Source organism: Trachypithecus francoisi, unplaced genomic scaffold (genome assembly GCF_009764315.1).
Source record: "Trachypithecus francoisi isolate TF-2019V2 unplaced genomic scaffold, Tfra_2.0 Lachesis_group20, whole genome shotgun sequence".
Classification (NCBI taxonomy): Eukaryota; Metazoa; Chordata; class Mammalia; order Primates; family Cercopithecidae; genus Trachypithecus; species Trachypithecus francoisi.
The window spans coordinates 25,712,468-25,730,775 of NW_022681466.1; the positions used below are offsets into that span (position 1 = coordinate 25,712,468).

The window sequence follows — 18,308 nt, forward strand, 5'->3', positions numbered from 1 at the left end:
CTTGACCCAAGACATCATCTCTTGCTTAGGTTATTACAATAATAATCCGCGTCTCCTGACTAGTTTCTCTACTTAGTCTTTGTTTCCTATATTCTCAAAATAGAGATGGAATCAAATAGTGACCAACCACTCAAAACTTCAGTGCTTCCGATTTCACTCTAAAAAGGAAAAAAAAAATTCTTACAATGGTCTATAAGACTTTTCTGGATCTGACTGTCAAGTCACAACACTCTTTGTTCCCCAGACCCATGGAGAACTCTTACTTCCTGACCTAACTGTTACGGACTGAATTGTCCTCCCTCATCCCCCAAATTCATAGGTTGAAGCTCTAGCTCCCAATGACTGCATCTCGGGAATAGAGCCTTTAAGAAGAAAATTAAGGGCCGGGCGCGGTGGTTCACACCTGTAATCCCAGCACTTTGGGAGGCCAAGGCAGGTGGATTACCAGAGCAGGAGTTCAAGACCAGCCTGGCCAACATGGTGAAACCCCATCTCTACTAAAAATACAAAAATTAGCCAGGCATCATGGCAAATAGCAGTAATCCTAGCTACTCGGGAGGTTGAGGCAGGAGGATCGCTTGAATCTGGGAGACAGAGGTTGCTGTAAGCTGAGATTGCACCAATGCACTCCAGCCTGAGTGACAGAGTGGGACTCTGTCTTTTTTTTTTTTTTAAAGGCAGAGGAAGGTAGGTAATTAAGGTTGAATGAGGTAATTAGGGTGGGCCCTGATCCAACAGGGCTGGTATCCTTATAACAGCAAGAGATAGGGAAAAGGCCACGTTAGGACACAGAGATAAGGCAGCCACCTGCAAGCTAAGGAGAAAGGCCTCAGGAGAAACCAAATCTGCTTGTATTATGGATCTCAGATATCCAGCCTCCAGACTGTGAGAAATAAATTTCTGCTATTGAAGCCACCTAGTCTGTAATATTTTGTTATGGCAGCCCTAGCTGACTAATACCATTAGGTAAACCTCAGAGAGAAGCTTTTTTTTTTTTTAATCCTTGAGACAGAGTCTCGCTCTGTCCCAGGCTGGAGTGCAATGGCGCGATCTCGGCTCACTGCAACCTCCACCTCCCTGGTTGAAGTGATTCTCCTGCTCAGCCTCCCTGAGTAGCTGGGATTATAGGCGCGCACCACCACACCCAGCTAATTTTTGTATTTTTAGTAGAGATGGGGTTTTACCATGTTGGTCAGGATGGTCTCGATCTTAGAGATGGGGTTTTACCATGTTGGTCAGGATGGTCTCGATCTCCTGACCTCGTGATTCACCCACCTCGGCCTCCCAAAGTGCTGGGATTACAGGCATGAGCCACCGCGCCCAGCTGAGAGAAGTTTTTATACAAGGTGTTTGTCAACTGACTTGGTCAAAGCTGGGTTTATACCTTACAGAACAAAACATTATAATGCCACAAAACAAAATCAGGTCCTGACTGATTCTATGCCAGCTTCCTAATCAATGTCTGTTTGCATTGCTTTGTTGTCAAATGTACACCACTTAATAGTGAGATCAGGCCAGGAGCAGTGGTTCAAACCTGTAATCCCAGCACTTTGAGAGGCCAAGGCGGGCAGATCACCTGAGGTCAGAAGTTCGAGACCAGCCTGGCCAACGTGGTGAAACCCTGTCTCTACTACTAACACAAAAATTAGCTGGGCATGGTGGTGCAAGCCTGTAATCCTAGCTACTCGGAAGGCTGAGGCAGGAGAATCACTTGAACCTGGGAGGTGGAGGTTGCAGTGAGCCAAGATGGCAACACTGCACCCCAGCCTGGGCAACAAGAGCAAAACTCTGTCTCCAAAAAAAAAAAAAAAAAAAAAGGCCTGTGGGAAGGAGACACATACCACAATATAGCACTAATTTTGGGAGATTTCCAATATTTAGCTAAAGAATATGACCGTTGTTCACATTAGCTTAGGTTCAGCCATAAAAATTCCTTAAAGTTCTAATAATCATTTTGTTCTCCTTAAGCATTTTGAATTATTTCTATCATTAATTCCTTCAGCCTCCATTCACAGCTTTCTAACCCATTAGGGTTACTTTTTGCTAAATTTACTTCCATTTGGCATCACAGTCTTACTTTTGCCTCAAAATAACATTTGATAAACTATCAATCCATTCTCTAACCATCTCTTTCAAAAGGTGAAATGGTTATATTTACTAATCTCATATAAATAATATACATACATATCCGTATTTTTTTATTTAATAGCAACCATTTATCACAGAAAAAGGGCATTAAGCACATGCAAACTACCTGGAGTTACAGATGACTTGTCCCTTTTGTTAATTTTTTTTTAATAGACTTCATTTTTAGAGCAGTTTTAGGGTCACAGCAAAATTGAATGAAAGTACAGAAAATTTCCACATATTTGCAGCCCCCCTACATGGGCAACCTCTCCTATCATCAACATCTAGAATCAGAGTGGTATACTTGTTACAATCGATGACCCTACACTGACACATACTTATCACCCAAAGTATATCAGTTACATTAGGGTACACTCTTGGTGTTGTATACTCTACAGCTTTTGACGAAAATATGACATGTAACCACCATTAGAGTATCAAACAAAATAGGTTCACTGCCTTAAAAATTCTCTGTGCTCCACCTATTAATCCTCCCTACCATCTCCCAAACCTTGACAATCAATTATCTTTTCACTGTCTCCATAGTTTTGCCTTTTCCAGAATGTCGTACAGTTGGAATCATATAGTACCTAGCCTTTTCAGATTGGCTTCTTTCACTTAGTAATATGCATTTGAGGTTCCTCCATATCTTTTTGTTTTTGTTTTTGAGACAGTCTTGCTCTTTCTCCCAGGCTGGAGTGTAGTGGCATGATCTCAGCTCACTGCAACCTCCGCCTGCCAGGTTCAAGCAATTCTTGTGCCTCAGCCTTCCAAGTAGCTGGGAATACAGGCACCCACCATCACGCCTGGCTAATTTTCGTATTTTAGTAGACACAGGGTTTCGCCATGTTTGCCAGGCTAGTCTCGAACTCCTGACCTCAGGAGATCCACCCACCTCTGCCTCTCAAAGTGCTGGGATTACAGGCGTGAGCCACCACACACAACCTACTCCACGTCTTTTCCTGGACGAATAGTTTAATTCTTTTTAGTACTAACATTCCATTGTCTAGATTACCATAGTTTATGCTTGTTATTTTCATAAGAGCTAAAGGTCTCAAAAGTACAGGCCTTAAACATTTACTATCTCTCTCACACACAAAATTTCATGTTTTTAATGCACAGAAAGTGGTATTTTAAGATATTTTCAACCTACTGTTGCATATTAGAAACTGGTATGCTGGTCGGGCGCAGTGGTTCATGCCTGCAATCCCAACACTTTGGGAAGCCGAGGAGGGCGTATCTCCTGAGGTCAGGAGTTCAAGACCAGCCTGGCCAAAATGGCAAAACCTCATCTCTACTAAAAATACAGAAAAATTTAGCTGGGCATGGTGGTGCATGCCTGTAATCTCAGCTACTTGGGAAGCTGAGGCAGGAGGATCGTTTGAACCTGTGAGGTGGAGGTTGCAGTGAGCCAAGACTGTGCCACTGCACTCCAGCCTGGGCCACAGGATGAGACTTCATCTCAAAAAAAAAAAAATGGTATACTGATGACGTCTATCTTTTCGCTAAGTTTTTGATACAAAATAAATCACAAAGTATACTTAAATTAACCTCTGTCTCAGCTTTTTATATAAATGTATTTTGTCTGTAACCCATTAAATAACAGGCAAAATACTGAATTTTGCAACATCTAAAATAAAAGCAGGCCAGGCATGGTGGCTCACACCTGTAATCCCAGCACTTTGGGAGGCCAAGGTGGGTGGATCACCTGAGGTCAGGAGTTTGAGACCAGCCTGGCCAACATGGGGAAATCCTGTCTCTACTAAAAACAAAAATCAGCCGGACGTGGTGGCACATGCCTGTAATCCCAGCTACTTGGGAGGCTGAGACAGGAGAATTGCTTGAACCCGGGAGGCGGAGGTTGCAGTGAGCCAAGATCGTGCCATTGCACTCCAGCCTGGGTGACAGACCCAGACTCCATCTCAAAAATAAATAAATAAATAAATAAATAAATAAAATAATAAAATGGAATTTTAAAAAATAAAAGCAGACAAATTATCTCAGAGTTAAAATATCTACATAAATTAGACGTAAATATTATCCTCTAGCATAAGTATTATCCACTTCCAGCTTTCTCTCCACTCCAGTAGATGAGTAAATTAGAGCCTGTTCACCTCAGTCTACTCACTCAACGCCCTTAACTAATTCATTTATCTTTCCCATTAAAATCAAACAGGTTTATCATTCTGCTTAGTTATATTCAGACATGTCACTGATAGCTAATCATACAAATAAAACAAGATGACTAATATACTACCAACTCATAGTCGGCAACCACAGCACTGTAAAGATGGTTCAAACATTAAGTTATCTACTTACCCATTTATCAACTAGGAACTAAACAAGTCAAGATGCCAAGAGGAAACCCAAGGAATATCTTCCCAAAGTGGTTGTTCATTATACTCAACTCTTCAAAACTATATTACTACAGACTTTCAGATAGCAAAGTTAGAGTTTTGGTTGTTTCTAGCTCTGGCAGGATATATAGGCAATTGAAACAGGAGTGGAGGGTATCCCATAAAAGAATATTCAGTTATGAAAAGGAAGAAAGTACTTGACACATGCTACACCATCAATGAACCTTTATGCTAGGTGAAAGAAGCCAGTCACAAAAGACCATATATTGTATGATTCTATTATTATGAAATGTCCTGGCTGGGCACAGTGGCTCACGCCTGTAATCTCAGGACTTTGGGAGGCCAAGGCGGGCGGATCACGAGGTCAGGAGATTGAGATCATCCTGGCTAACACAGTGAAACCTCATCTCTACTAAAAACACACACAAAAAAATTAGCTGGGCGTTGTGGCGAGCGCCTGTAGTCCCAGCTACTCAGGAGGCTGAGGCACGAGAATCACTTGAACCCGGGAGGCAGAGCCTGCAGTGAGCCAAGGATCGCGCCACTGCACTCCACTCTGGGCGATGGAGCAAGACTCCGGCTCAAAAAAAAAAAAAGAAAGAAATGTCCAGAACAGGCAAATTTATAGAGACAAAAATTAGATTAGTGGTTTTCAGGGACTAGGGGGAAGCAGAAAAGCAGGAGTAAGTGTAACAGGTATGAGGGGGTGGTTCTTTTTGGGGTCATAGAAATGTTCTGGAATTAGTGGTGGTGGTTGTACAACCTTGAAAATTGTACTAAAAACTGCTGAATTGTACACTTCAAAATGGTGAATTTTGGCCAGGTGTGGTGGTTCACGCCTGTAATCCCAACACTTTGGGAGGCCAAGGAGGACGGATCACCTGAGATCAGGAGTTCGAGACCAGCCTGGCCAACATGCTGAAACCCCATCTCTACTAAAAACACAAAAATTAGCTGGGCGTGGTGGCAGGCACCTGTAATCCCAGCTACTCGGGAGGCTGAGGCAGGAGAATTGCTTGAATCTGGGAGGTGGAGGTTGCAGTGAGCCAAGATCGCACCATTTTACTCCAGCCTGGGCAACTAGAACAAAATTCCATCTCAAAAAATATATATATAAATAAATAAAATAAAATGGTGGATTTTTTGATATGTGAATTAGATTTCAATTTTCAATTTTATTTTTAAAAAGAGACAGGGTCTTGCTATTTTTGCCCAGCCTGGTTATGAACTCCTGGGCTCAAGCGATCCTCCTGGCCCCTAAAGTGCTGGAATTACAGGCACGAACCACCACGCCCAGCCTGGATTTCAATTTTTAAAAGGGTCATTTGAAACCTATCCCTTAACGCAAGCATGAGGAAATTACTTCTTAATTTAATAACCTATTTTTTAAAGAAAAAAGTCAAATGGTAAGGGATCAAAAAGAAAATCTCAACATTTATGCTATAAGAGAAGGACATTTAATGAAATGAATATCTTCCTCAGATAATTCACAGGAGAAAGAACAGGCAGATGGTTGCTAAGCCTTAGGTACAATCATTCCTTTGCCTCAACACTTGGGCAAAATAACACACTAATGGCCCCTACTAAGGCTGTTAAGCTGAGGCAAAGATTGAAACCAAAACAGTTTCCCCTTTTGCTTGGACAAAAAGCTAGGCTATCCATCCTAGCCCCTGCAGGTAGCCTCTGACTGAGTTATACCCTATCAAGTAGTAGTAAAAGTGATGTGTGCTACTCCTAGACCTGGTCCAGTAAAAACCCTCCACACACGATGCTCCATGCCCTTTACTTCCTCCAACTTAATGCAGGTAAGACAAACTTAGAAGCTATAAAGTGGAAAATGCCCATGTCTTCACAAAAGCCACCCACTTATCTGAAACATCCACTTTTTAAACTTTACATAAGCAAGAAATAACATTTGAGTCATTATATATAATTTTTGTGGCTAGTTCGCTATAGCAACTACAGTTAGCTTAACATATATCAGCTTATAAACATATACTGAAATCCTCTTAAAAGTTAGCAGTCCAAATTCTCAAAGGTATGTTACCCCATTATGCTTTTTTTTTTTTCCCCCTCGAGACAGGGTCTCATTCTGTTTCCCAGGCTGGAGTACAATGGCACAATCACAGCTCACTGCAGCCTTCACTTCCTGGGCTGAAGCAATCCTCCAGGTTCAAGTGATCCTCCCAAGCAGTTGGCACTACAGGTGTGTGCCACCAGGCCAAGATAATATTTTGATTTTCTGTAGAGACAAGGTCTCACTATGTTGCCCAGGCTGGTCTTGAAATCCTGGTCTCAAGCACTCCTCCCTCCTCGGCTTTCCAAAATACTGAGATTACAGGCGTGAGCCATTGCCTCCAGTCCCCAATATGTTTTAAGAATAGTTTACTTTGGCTACTCGGGAGGCTGAGACAGAAGAATTGCTTGAATCCAGGAAGTGGAGGCTGCACTGGGCCGAGAGCATGCCATTGCACTCCAGGCTAGGTGATGGAGTAAGACTCTGTCTCAAAAAAAAAAAAAAAAGACCAGGTGCCATGGCTCACGCTTGTAATCCCAGCACTTTGGGAGGCCAAGGCAGGCGGATCACGAGGTCAGGAGATCAAGATCATCCTGGCCAACACGGTGAAACCCCCTCCCTACTAAAATACAAAAAATTAGCCGGGCATGGTGGCACATGCCTGTAGTCCTAGCTACTAGGGAGGCTGAGGCAGGGAAATCACTAGAATCCGGGATGTGGGGGCTGCAGTAAGGCAAGATTGCGCCACTGCACTCCAGCCTGGTGACACAGCAAGAGTCCATCTCAAAAGAAAAAAAGAAAAAAAGGATAGTTTACGTCTGTTATTATAAATGATTTTCTGAATGCTATTCTGGTGGTATATTCTCTCCTGCCTAACACCTACAGCAAGAACCTGAACAGAAACTATTTTATGACTTTCTGTATTTCATGTTTTCTTTACCTATACTGCAATTCTAAATTTTAGTATTATCTTTGTAGGTACTTATAATATAAATCATGTAATACAAAGATCATATATAATTGATCATATAAAACATAGAAAATATACACACATACACCGAGATCAAATAATACAAATTCAGAACCTTTCTTTTCTGAAAATACTTACAGTAACACAGTACAACAACATATCCAATGAACTCAGTTTACTCAAGGCCTAAGTCCCATAAGGTAGTATAAACATTTTTGAGAAGGCATTTTAACACGTGGAAGAGCCATTTCTTTAAAGTCCCGAATGCCACTAAGGAATCAGTTAAAGGGAAAAGTAAAGGAAGCAGAAGGGAAGGAGAAAGCAGGAAAGAAAAGTCCACCTGGGCAAGGACTATAGACATCCTCAAAAGCCTCAAGTACCATGAAGTTAACCTATACCTATATTGTTGCATTCCATTTGAAGTGTATTAAAAGATCATTTCATGTTTAATAGGTCCACGTAAACCTAAACTTCAAAATGATCTCAGGGAAAATTCTAAATCCTTGTCATTTTACTCATCAAAACTAGCTCCAAGCCGAGATTAACTGGAAATAAACAAGATTCTGTTCATCCTACCTATCCCAAAACAACTGATAAGTAACTGTCATTTTAAAAGCTAATTTTCTGGGGAGTTAAAAAAAAAAAAGGCAAATCATGTTACCTAAAAAGAAAAAAAGTGAGGGGGCAAGAAAAAAGAACTATCAAAAGACAAATCCTAAATTTTCCCTTTATAATAATGAATGGAGATACTTCAGCCTCATTTTGAGCGCTCTTTCTATCCATCTTTCCAAAAAGCAAGAGGATAAGATTAAGGCAGGAAGAGCCACCTGCTCTGCCGGCTCAAAATCAGAGCTTACCTCCTGAGATTGATGGCCTTTGCCAAGTTTGGAACACCTTCCATCTCTGTTGTCTTCTGCCCCATCAGACTGCTGATAGGCCTACGGGGGGAAGAAAGAGAAACAGACCTGCTAGAATGCCATATCCAACTCATTATTTGCCTTCTCAAAAGGAATCATCAGTTTTTACTGTTCCTGGAAGGCAGATAGTCCAACTATTGCTGGGCCTCAGAAGACTGACATGTGGTCTTTCAGAAACTTCTCCTTGAACAATTTAGCATCAGAAGTCCCAAAAGGTAAGCAAGGCTGACTTAAGAGCAAAGAAATCTCAGACAACCACATCAAAACAGTAATAACCTCTCCTCACCAACCAAGTCCTTTCCCATGTCTCTCAACTTCAAAAAATTTTCAGGTATTATATGTTATTAATCAATGACACAATGTGAAATAATATATTTTAAAGCTACCATGAATCAATGATTATATTCTCAAAACAGAGTAGGATAACTTCAAAGAATTCCAGCGGTAGAAACTTCTAGTGATCCAACAGATCCCTGTCTTGAAGATGTTATCTAAGCCATCCACAACAAAGTTGACGCTTCTTCTACCTGAAGTCTCTATGCAGGGACAGTCCACGCTTTATCTCTGCACATATTCCTGTGTATCACCCTCATGGCCAAGAAATACTTCCTCATGACCAACCAAAGCCAAAAAATTCATTTTCTCTCACTTTATCTTCCAAAATAACAGATAAACAGCTTGCTATGCTCCTTATCCATCTCTTTATATGTTTGAAGGAATAATCAAATTATTCATATTTTCCCTGTTCTCTAAGCAAATCACCAGACATCCTTTAACTCTTACTCATAAACTTAATTTTCTGATACCTTTAGTTCTAGATATTAATTATAAATTACAACTTTAAGGTTCTCAATAGACAACACTAGACTATAAAAATCAAAGAGCCCAAATACAGATAATAAAACATAAAACAGCTGAAGACCACAAGTATTACCTAATGAAGCAGAAGTAATGTTAGTGTTTGCAAAAACTATCTTGTGCCTAATTTTCTACTTTCCCACTCATATGGAGACTCTAAATAAGAAACAGCTGCTATATATTGTTTATTAAACATATATTCTTAGTATTGCAAAAAACTAGATTCTGATTAAACAGACTAAAAGTAGCTTTCTAAGTAATTAACTTCCTATTCTTTTAAAACCAAAAGATATAATTCAAACTCCTAAAGCTGCCTCATTAAACAAATACTTTCAACAAAAATACATATGATCATTAAAATATATATATATAATCATTGTAATCTACTTTTATCATTCTTAAAATTATGTAGAAGGAATTGCCTATTGAGATAGAACTAAAATGGAAAAAGTGTCCTATTACAGTATTATTCAATTTTTCCAAAATACTAACATTCATTGCTAATCATGAAGCACAGTAAAGGATCTGATAAAGTTTTGTACAAGCCTGAACGTATTTTTTTAGGTGATTTGAAAAACAGTGACAGAAAATATTTAGGCTCTCTCAAATATTAACTTTAACATGAAATGACACCTGGCAACTTTAAAATGGTTTATGTGCTGTGAAAACTCTTAATCTGTCAATCACCTTGTGTTGAAGGTCTGTTTTAAGCCACTTATTCCTTTAAAATAAAAATTATGTTATTGTTTATGTTAATATCTCCCCCAACTTTCTACCTAGTGGAGTGTTTATTCTTATGACCAAGAAATAAGAAGTGTTTTCCTTCCCATAATAATGTTTCAAAGTGAAGGCTTGAAGGTATTTTATTAGCCTAAGATCTTGATACAAGATGTAAAAAGCAAAGGAATGTTATATGGGGGACGAAAAGGGTAGAAACATCAGAGTATAAGGATCTAATACATTTCACTTCAGTGCCAACATTTTTCCATTTAATTCAAAAAGATGAATTTTCATTTAAAAGAAGGAAGGGCGGAATTAAAGAAGAGTCTAAATATAATAGCTTAAAATCACAGCCATGGGTGCAGTGGCATGCGCCTGTAATCTCAGCTACCCAGGAGGGCTGAGGTGGGAGGATCGCTTAAACACAGGAATTAGACCCTCATCTCTTACAAAAAAAAAAAAAAAAAAACTGTACTCCCCCCAAAAACATAGCCACCAAATTAAGAAGTACCCACTCAAAAAAAAAAAAAAATCACTGCCATCTAAATCTTTTCATCTTCTCCACAAAAGGCAATGGCTCTATACTCAGGGAAAATAACTTGTTGTAAATTCAAGAAGCCTGAGGGTAACAGAAGCTTCCTAAGAGAGAATCAAATAATAGATGATTCTATATCAGCTGTGTGTGCTAATATGTTGTAAATAATGGTTCAAATTCATAAGTTATGACAAGCAAAATGGAATTTGCTACTAACCCTTACTTCTCCAATTCTATTCACATTAGAAATGGCCAAACTAGTATATGCCAAGAACCACTAAAGTTCCTTGACCTACTTCCTTAAATATATTCTAAGAAAACTACCAACAGAAGGGAAAACTTGTAGATGTAAAAAAATATTTACTGCAATATGATTCAGTATACCAGGAAAAATGACCAGCCAACCAACAGAAGTTTTTGGTTTTTGTATTTTAAGTTTCTTACATTTATTTTACCCTGAGTCACCTCTTCATTCCACAAAGGATTTGAGATAGCTAACAATAGAGCATAATATATTCATTATACATGTATAAAACGTGGATCAAGAAAAAAAACAATTTAAATATGCCAACCAGGTAAGGTTCAAACTAGTTGTTATGGTTGCATTTCAACGTTTGTTCTGTTTCTGGGTTGCCATGGTAAAAAATGCAGTGGCCATTAAATAATTCTCATTAGAGGAAAAACTAAAGCATAGTCCTCAGGGAAAACAAAAATTGTTAATAGATGGCATAGCTTCTGGATGGTGGATTTATGTGGACATAAAAAATAATAACAAAGATTATACAACAAGGAAAAATACTTAAGATAATGTTAAGGAAAAGATATGAATTAAATATACATTCCAACTGCAATGATATAAAAACATAATATATAGGGAAAAAAGACTAGTAGGCCATATACATAATCTTCCCCTTCCTCCCCACACCAAACTACGATTTCTTTGACCACAAGGACCATATCGTACTCTTGTGTACCACAACCACACCTAGGCAGAATGCTAGGCATACTGGACTAGTTTAATATTTTCAACTGTATTAAAATATCTATACTTGCTTGACTCAAATTTTAGATAATATTTGGCGTACAAGATAGAAATACACAACACACAACAGAGACGATGAATATAAAAAGTACTTTCTGACAAAGACCTATTACTGTCACACTATGAACAGCAAAGTTGATTACACTCCTTACACACTTGAAAAGCACCAACAAGGCTTTCTCAATTCACAACTTCCTTATTCCACATAATATCAATTACAGACTTTTCCTTAAGGTTCGTATTAATTAACAGGAAGTATTATTGCTATTCCTAGATAAGGAATAATATACAGCATTTTAAAAAAGCCTTTATTCATGTTGGAAAAAGTAAAAAATATTTCTTATATTGGTTTAGATTTTGAAAAGTAATCAGAAATCTCCAAAATCAAACATGATCAAAAATTGTTTAAAAATGTATTATAGACTCAACTTCTCAACATTGTTAAATCATGCAACGTGATAGATTCCATACTATCAAAAGCTATAAAGTGTGTCTTTTAATTCAGTTCCTATTTCTTTACTTTTTCTTGCTTCTGAAATAGCAAATAACTTTAACCAAAATTTCCCCTTTTAACAAAGGAAGTAGTCTTTAGAGCAGAACTTGAATTTTCATTGTGGCTATTTTTTAAAAGGGATATGTGCCCTAAAATATGTTCATAAGAATTGACAAACTCGGTCTTTTAAAATTAAAGACACTAACACACTGTACAAATATAAACACAAAAACTACAGAAGGTACAGTTAGTTATCATCCAGCACTCAAACAAATGGCACTCAGCAAAAAAACTGTATCCACCTCTCCTCCCACTACAGATACTGCCAACAGTCATCTCAGTGGCCCTAAATAAATGTTTATTTTAAAATAAATGTTGGGTTACATTTACTTTATCACAAAATTCATATTTTCTTTTTTGTTTTAGATGGAGTCTTGCTTTGTTGCCCAGGCTGGAGGACAGTGGCTCGATTTTGGCTCACTGCAACCTCCGCCTCCCAGGTTCAAGCATTTTCCTGCCTCCGTCTTCCAAGTAGTTGGTATTACAGGCAAGCGCCACCATGCCCAGCTAATTTTTTTATTTTTAGTAGAGATGGGTTTCCCTATGTTGGCCAGACAGATCTTGAACTCCCGACCTCAAGTGATCCACCCACCTCGGCCTCCCAAAGTGTTGGGATTACAGGCGTGAGCCACTGCACCTGGTCTCATATTTTATTTAAAAACCAAAAAATCAGGCCGGGTGTGCTGGTTCACGCCAGTAATCCCAGCACTTTGGGAGGCCGAGGCGGGCGTATCACCTGAGGTCAGGAGTTCAAGACCAGCCTGGTCAACAGGGATGAAACCCCATCTCTACTAAAATACAAAAATTAGCCAGGTGTAGTGGCACACGCCTGAAGTCCCGGCTATTCAACAGGCTAAGGCAGAAAGAATCGCTTGAACCTGGGAGGCAGAAGTTGCAGCGAGCTGAGATGGCGCCACTGCACTCCAGCCTGGGTGACACAGCAAGACTCTGTCTCAAAAAAAAAAAAAAAAATCAGTTATATTAAGATTAGATAGCCCAGATCATCTGTTTTCTATTATACCAAACAAGAATTAGTGAACTCCTGACATAACATTTATTTAAATTTGTTTTCATCTTTTAAAAAGCACTCATTCCCAATCTTGGTTTTCCAATAGTATAGGGAACTAATGACACTTAAAGATGACTTCCTACATCACCTTTTTAAAAACTAAGAAGTCTTTAGACTATGCGCAGTGATTAATGCCTGTAATCCCAACATGTGGGAGATCAAAGCAGGCAGATTGTTGAGTCTATGAGTTTGAGACCAGCCTGGGCAACATGGCAAAACCTTGGCTCTACAAAAAATACAAAAATTTGGCCGGGCACGGTGGCTCATGCGTGTAATCCCAGCACTTTGGGAGGCCGAGGTGGGCAGATCACCTGAGGTCAGGAGTTCGAGACCAGCCTGGCTAACATGGTGAAACCCCACCTCTACTTAAAAAAAATGCAAAAATTAGCCAGGCGTGGTGGCGGGCGCATGTAGTCTCAGCTACTCGGGAGACTGAAGCAGGAGAATGGCGTGAACCCGGGAGGTGGAGCTTGCAGTGAGCCAAGATAGCACCACTGCACTCCAGCCTGAGCAACAGAGCAAGACTCTGTCTCAAAAAAAAAAAATTGGCCACGTGGTGGCATGCGCTTGTAGTCACAGCTACTCGGGGATGAGGTGAGAGTACTGCTTGACCCTGGGAAGGTGAGGCTATAGTGAGCCATGATCCTACCACTGCATGCTAGCCTGGGCAATAGAGCTGGAATGTCTCAAAAAAATTAAGAAATAAGTAATTTTTAAAATTAAAAATAAGAAGTTTTGATTCATATTGGAGATTAAAAAAAAAAAAAGCTACGGTGGTAAAGTGAAAAAACAGTCAAATAATTTAAAACAGTCAAATAATTTCCCCCCAGAAAAACTGGGGGAATGTTTAAGTGTGGTGAAATAAAAACTACGAAGAAAATTTAAGATATACTTAGAATTCATATTACACCAGTTAAGGCTTACAAAAAAAAAAAAAAGAAGGAAGAGAAAAGAAAATAATTTGCTAGAAAAGAGAAAAAGACTGCAAGATCTCAAAAACAGGAGAAGTGAGTAAGTTCCAAAGCATTAATTAATAAAAGATGACTCAGGCCAGGCGCGGTGGCTCACGCATGAAATCCCAACACTTTGGGAGGCCAAGGTGGGCGGATCACAAGGTCAGGAGCTCGAGACCAGCCTGGCCAATACGGTGAAACCCCATCTCTACTAAAAATACAAAAATTAGCAGAGTGTGGTAGTACATGCCTGTAATCCCAGCTACTCCGGAGGCTGAGGCATGAGAATTGCTTGAACACGGGAGATAGAGCTTGCAGTGAGCCAAGATGGTGCCACTGCACTCCAGTCTGGGAGACAGAGCAAGAGTCCAGCTCAAAAAATGACTCAGCTAATGGAAAAAGATTTCGTGTTATCAACTTTGTGCATCTGAATGGTCAATGTTGATTAACCACAGTTTGTAAGTTCCTTAATTGTTCTTTATACAGCAAGCTTTATTTCAGAATGGAACAGCAGACTCCCAGGAGGAGAAATTCTTTGGAGGATAATATATTCATAACAAAAATAAAGTTTTCAGATCAAATTAAGCTCAAGACAATATCAAATACTTGATAAAGAATTTCTTCCTCCCCTCCCTAGAGTATTGTCAATTATTTTTAAATGATCTAATTTTTATAAAGTCTTCAAATTAAAATGGAAAACATAATTAATGCTTTTGGAGAGAGGAATGAGAAGACAGATACCACAGAATATGACAATTCCAAAAAAGGTATGACTCTCTGGACTGGATAACAAATCTGGGGCAATGGAAAAAAAAAAAACTGACATACTCAAATAGTCTCCTAAATTGATTACCTCTCTTAATTAAGAAACCACTAGGCCGGGCACAGTGGTTCATGCCTGTAATCCCAGCACTTTGGGAGTCCAGGGCAGGTGGATCAACTGAGGTCAGAAGCTCAAGACCAGCCTGGCCAACATGGTGAAACCCCGTCTCTACAAATACAAAAAAATTAGCCAGGCGTAATGACAGGTGCCTGTAATTCCAGATACTCGGGAGGCTGAGGCAGGAAAATCGCTTGAACCTGGAAGGTGGAGGTTGCAGTGAGCCAAGATCATGCCATTGTACTCCAGCCTGGGCAAAAAAGCCAGACGCCATCTCAAAAAAATAAAAATAAAAATAAAAGAAAAGAAACCACTATGTTTTGTTTACATTTACTAGAAAGGATCAGGAAACAGATTTTTTAAATTTAGTAATAAAAGGGCTAATATATGTGAAATAATTAGTCATTCATTCCACTTAGATACTTTTGTGAAAAAAAGCACTATCTTCTGCTTTTTTGAGTGTGAGACATTTTAAAGGTACTTTGATATCAAAAATGCAATTTCAAGTACAAGGTAATTCTTCCTTTAATCACAGAAGCCAAGAACTTAATGCATAAAAGGATTTTAGACAAGGAATTCCTTTCTAAGTCAAAAAAGGAATTCTGATTGAGCACAGTAGCTTACACCTGTAATCCCAGCACTTTGGGGGGCCAAGGTGCAAGGATCACTTGAGACCAGGAGTTCGAGACGAGCCTGAACAACATAACAAAACCCGGTCTCTACAAAAAATTTTAAAATTAGGTAGGCATGGTGGCTCATGCCTGTAGTTCCAGCTATTTGGGAGGCTGAGGTGGCAGGATCACTTGAGCCTGGGAGTTTGAGGATTCAGTGAGCTATGATCGTGTCACTGTACTCCAGTCTGGGAGACAGAGCCAGACTCTGTCTCTAAGAAAAAAAGAAAAAGATCCAGCACTTTGGCAGGCCGAGGTGGGTGGATCATGAAGTCAGGAGATCAAGACCATTCTGGCTAACACAGTGAAACTCCGTCTCTACTAAAAATACAAAAAACTAGCTGGGGGTGACGGCAGGTGCTGTAATCCCAGCTACTCGGGAGGCTGAGGCAGGAGAATCACTTGAACCTGGGAAGCAGAGGTTGCAGTGAGCCGAGATCGCACCACTGCACTCCAGCCTGGGCGACAGAGCAAGACTCCATTTCGAAAAGAAAAAAATAAAAAGAAAAAGAAAAAAAAAAAATTTTCAGGCTGGGCAAGGTGGCTTATGCCTGTAATGCCAGCACTTTGGGAGTCTGAGGTGGGTGGACTGCTTTGAACTTAGGAGTTCAAGACCAGCCTGGGCAACATAGCAGACCAGCCCGGGCAACATAGCGAAACCCTACCTCTACAAAAAATACAAAAATCAGCCAGGCATGGTGGCTTATGACCATAGTCCCAGCTACTCAGGAGGCTGAGGCTAGAGGATCGATTGAGCCCAGGAAGCGTAAGTCACAGTGAGTGGAGATCCTGCCACTGCACGTGTTAGACAGATTAGACAGACTGAGATCCAGTTTCAAACAATAAATAATAATAATTTCTTATTGAAAACTTGGTACCCAGGCTGGGCACGGTGGCTCACGCCTGTAATCCTAGTACTTTGGGAGGCTGAGGCAGGTGGATCACCTGAGGTTGGGAGTTTGAGACAAGCCTGGCCAACATGGTGAAATACCATCGCTACTAAAAATACAAAAATTAGCCAGGCATAGTGGCGCATGCCTGTAGTCCCAGCTACTTGGGAGGCTTAGGCAGGAGAATCGCTTGACCCCAGGGGGCGGAGGTTGCAGTGAGCCAGGATCACACCACTGCACTCTAGCCTGGGTGATAGAACAAGACTCTGTCTCAAAAAAAAAAAAAAAAAACCAAAAAAAAAAAACAGAAAGAAAACTTGGTACCCTACAGATATTAACAAGAAAACTTAATACGTAAAACAATGAAAGGTAGGCTGAGTCTGTCAACTGTGTCTTTAGTGTTTGGTTCTAAAATATTATCTAACCCCTTCAGGCCAGACATAGTGGTTCATGTCTGAAATCCCAGCACTTTGGAGCCCAGAAGTGCAAGACCAGCCTGGGCAACATAATGAGATCGTGTGTGTGTGTGTGTGTGTGTGTGCGTGTGTGTGCGTGTGTGTGTGTGTGCTTGTGTGTGTGTGTGTGTGTCTGTCTATCTATCTATCTATCTATCTATCTATCTAATCTAAGACAGAGCTTCACTCTCGTTGCCCAGGCCGAGTGCAATGGTGTGCTGAGATTACAGGCATGAGTCACCATGCCTGGCCTTGTCTCTATCTTTAAAAAAGTACGATCAAATTAGGATTTAAATATTACATTCAATAATTAAATTTTCTTTCTTGAACAGAAAAGGCTCAACTTTTGAAATGTACCAAAAGCTTGCAACTGCCACAAGACCATTTCTCCAGATGAGTTGGTACTTATAGTAATGCGACTCCAGTGCTATATTAGTGGATGCCCTGTGGAGTCACATCATGCAGACTTCAAATTTTTTTCTTCTTTTGAGACAGGGTCTCACTCAGCCTGGAGTGTAGTGGCGCAATCTCAGCTCACTGCAACCTCCACCTCCTAAGCTCAAGCGATCCTCCCACCTCAGCCTCTCAAATAGCTGGGACTACAAGTGTGCACCACCACACCCAGCTAATTTTTGTATTTTTGGTAGAGATGGGGTTTCACCATGTTGCCCAGGCTGGTCTCGAACCCCTGAGCTCAAGCAATCTGCATGCCTCAGCCTCCCAAAGTGCTGGGATTACAAGTGTGAATCATGGCACCTGGCCTCGTTTTCTTAATTTTTTTTTATCGTAAAGACAGGATCTCGCTATCCTGCTCAGGCTGGTCTCAAACTCCAAGGCTCAAGCAATCCTCCCACCTTCACCTCCCAAAGTGTTGGGATTACAGCTGTGAGCCACCACACCCAGCCAACCTCAAACTTCTGTGGTAGAAATCACAGAAGTCACTCAATGTATTCAATGTTAACAAAGGTATCCAACAACTCTGGGTATCCACAAGTCTAAAAACACAAAGCATGACACGTGGCTCATTTTGTCTCGCTAAAGTTGGCTTCTGTTACCAAACATCCATTGGCCCTCTTCTAGGACATCTGCTTAATAGCCACTTGAGCTCTCCTTGAATTCTAGAATACTTGAACTCCAGATTTCTAGGGGTTTTAATTTAGCTCTATTCCATCTTTCCAGAGTACTAGAGAGAGAACAGTCAGTTCTCACACACGCTCCAAGACTGCTGGCAAAGGCTTTCCATCATGAATGGCTGTACCTTTATAGTTGGTGTCACTATGTAGTCTTAAGGAGT

The 18,308-nt window shown here is 40.2% G+C and overlaps 1 protein-coding gene across 8 annotated transcripts in view; it reads right to left on the reverse strand.

Annotated features, from left to right (window-relative positions):
• SPAG9 (sperm associated antigen 9) overlaps positions 1 to 18,308 on the reverse strand; it is a 163,630-nt gene that overhangs the window by 107,023 nt on the left and 38,299 nt on the right. Inside the window, exon 1 of one of the 8 annotated variants that reach the window (XM_033183528.1) lies at positions 8,329 to 8,377. The exons of the other annotated variants lie outside the window; for them this stretch is intronic. The gene's annotated coding sequence lies outside the window, so the exon portion shown is untranslated. Of the gene's footprint in view, positions 1 to 8,328; positions 8,378 to 18,308 lie in introns of those variants that run through there. 8 annotated transcript variants of the gene reach the window in all.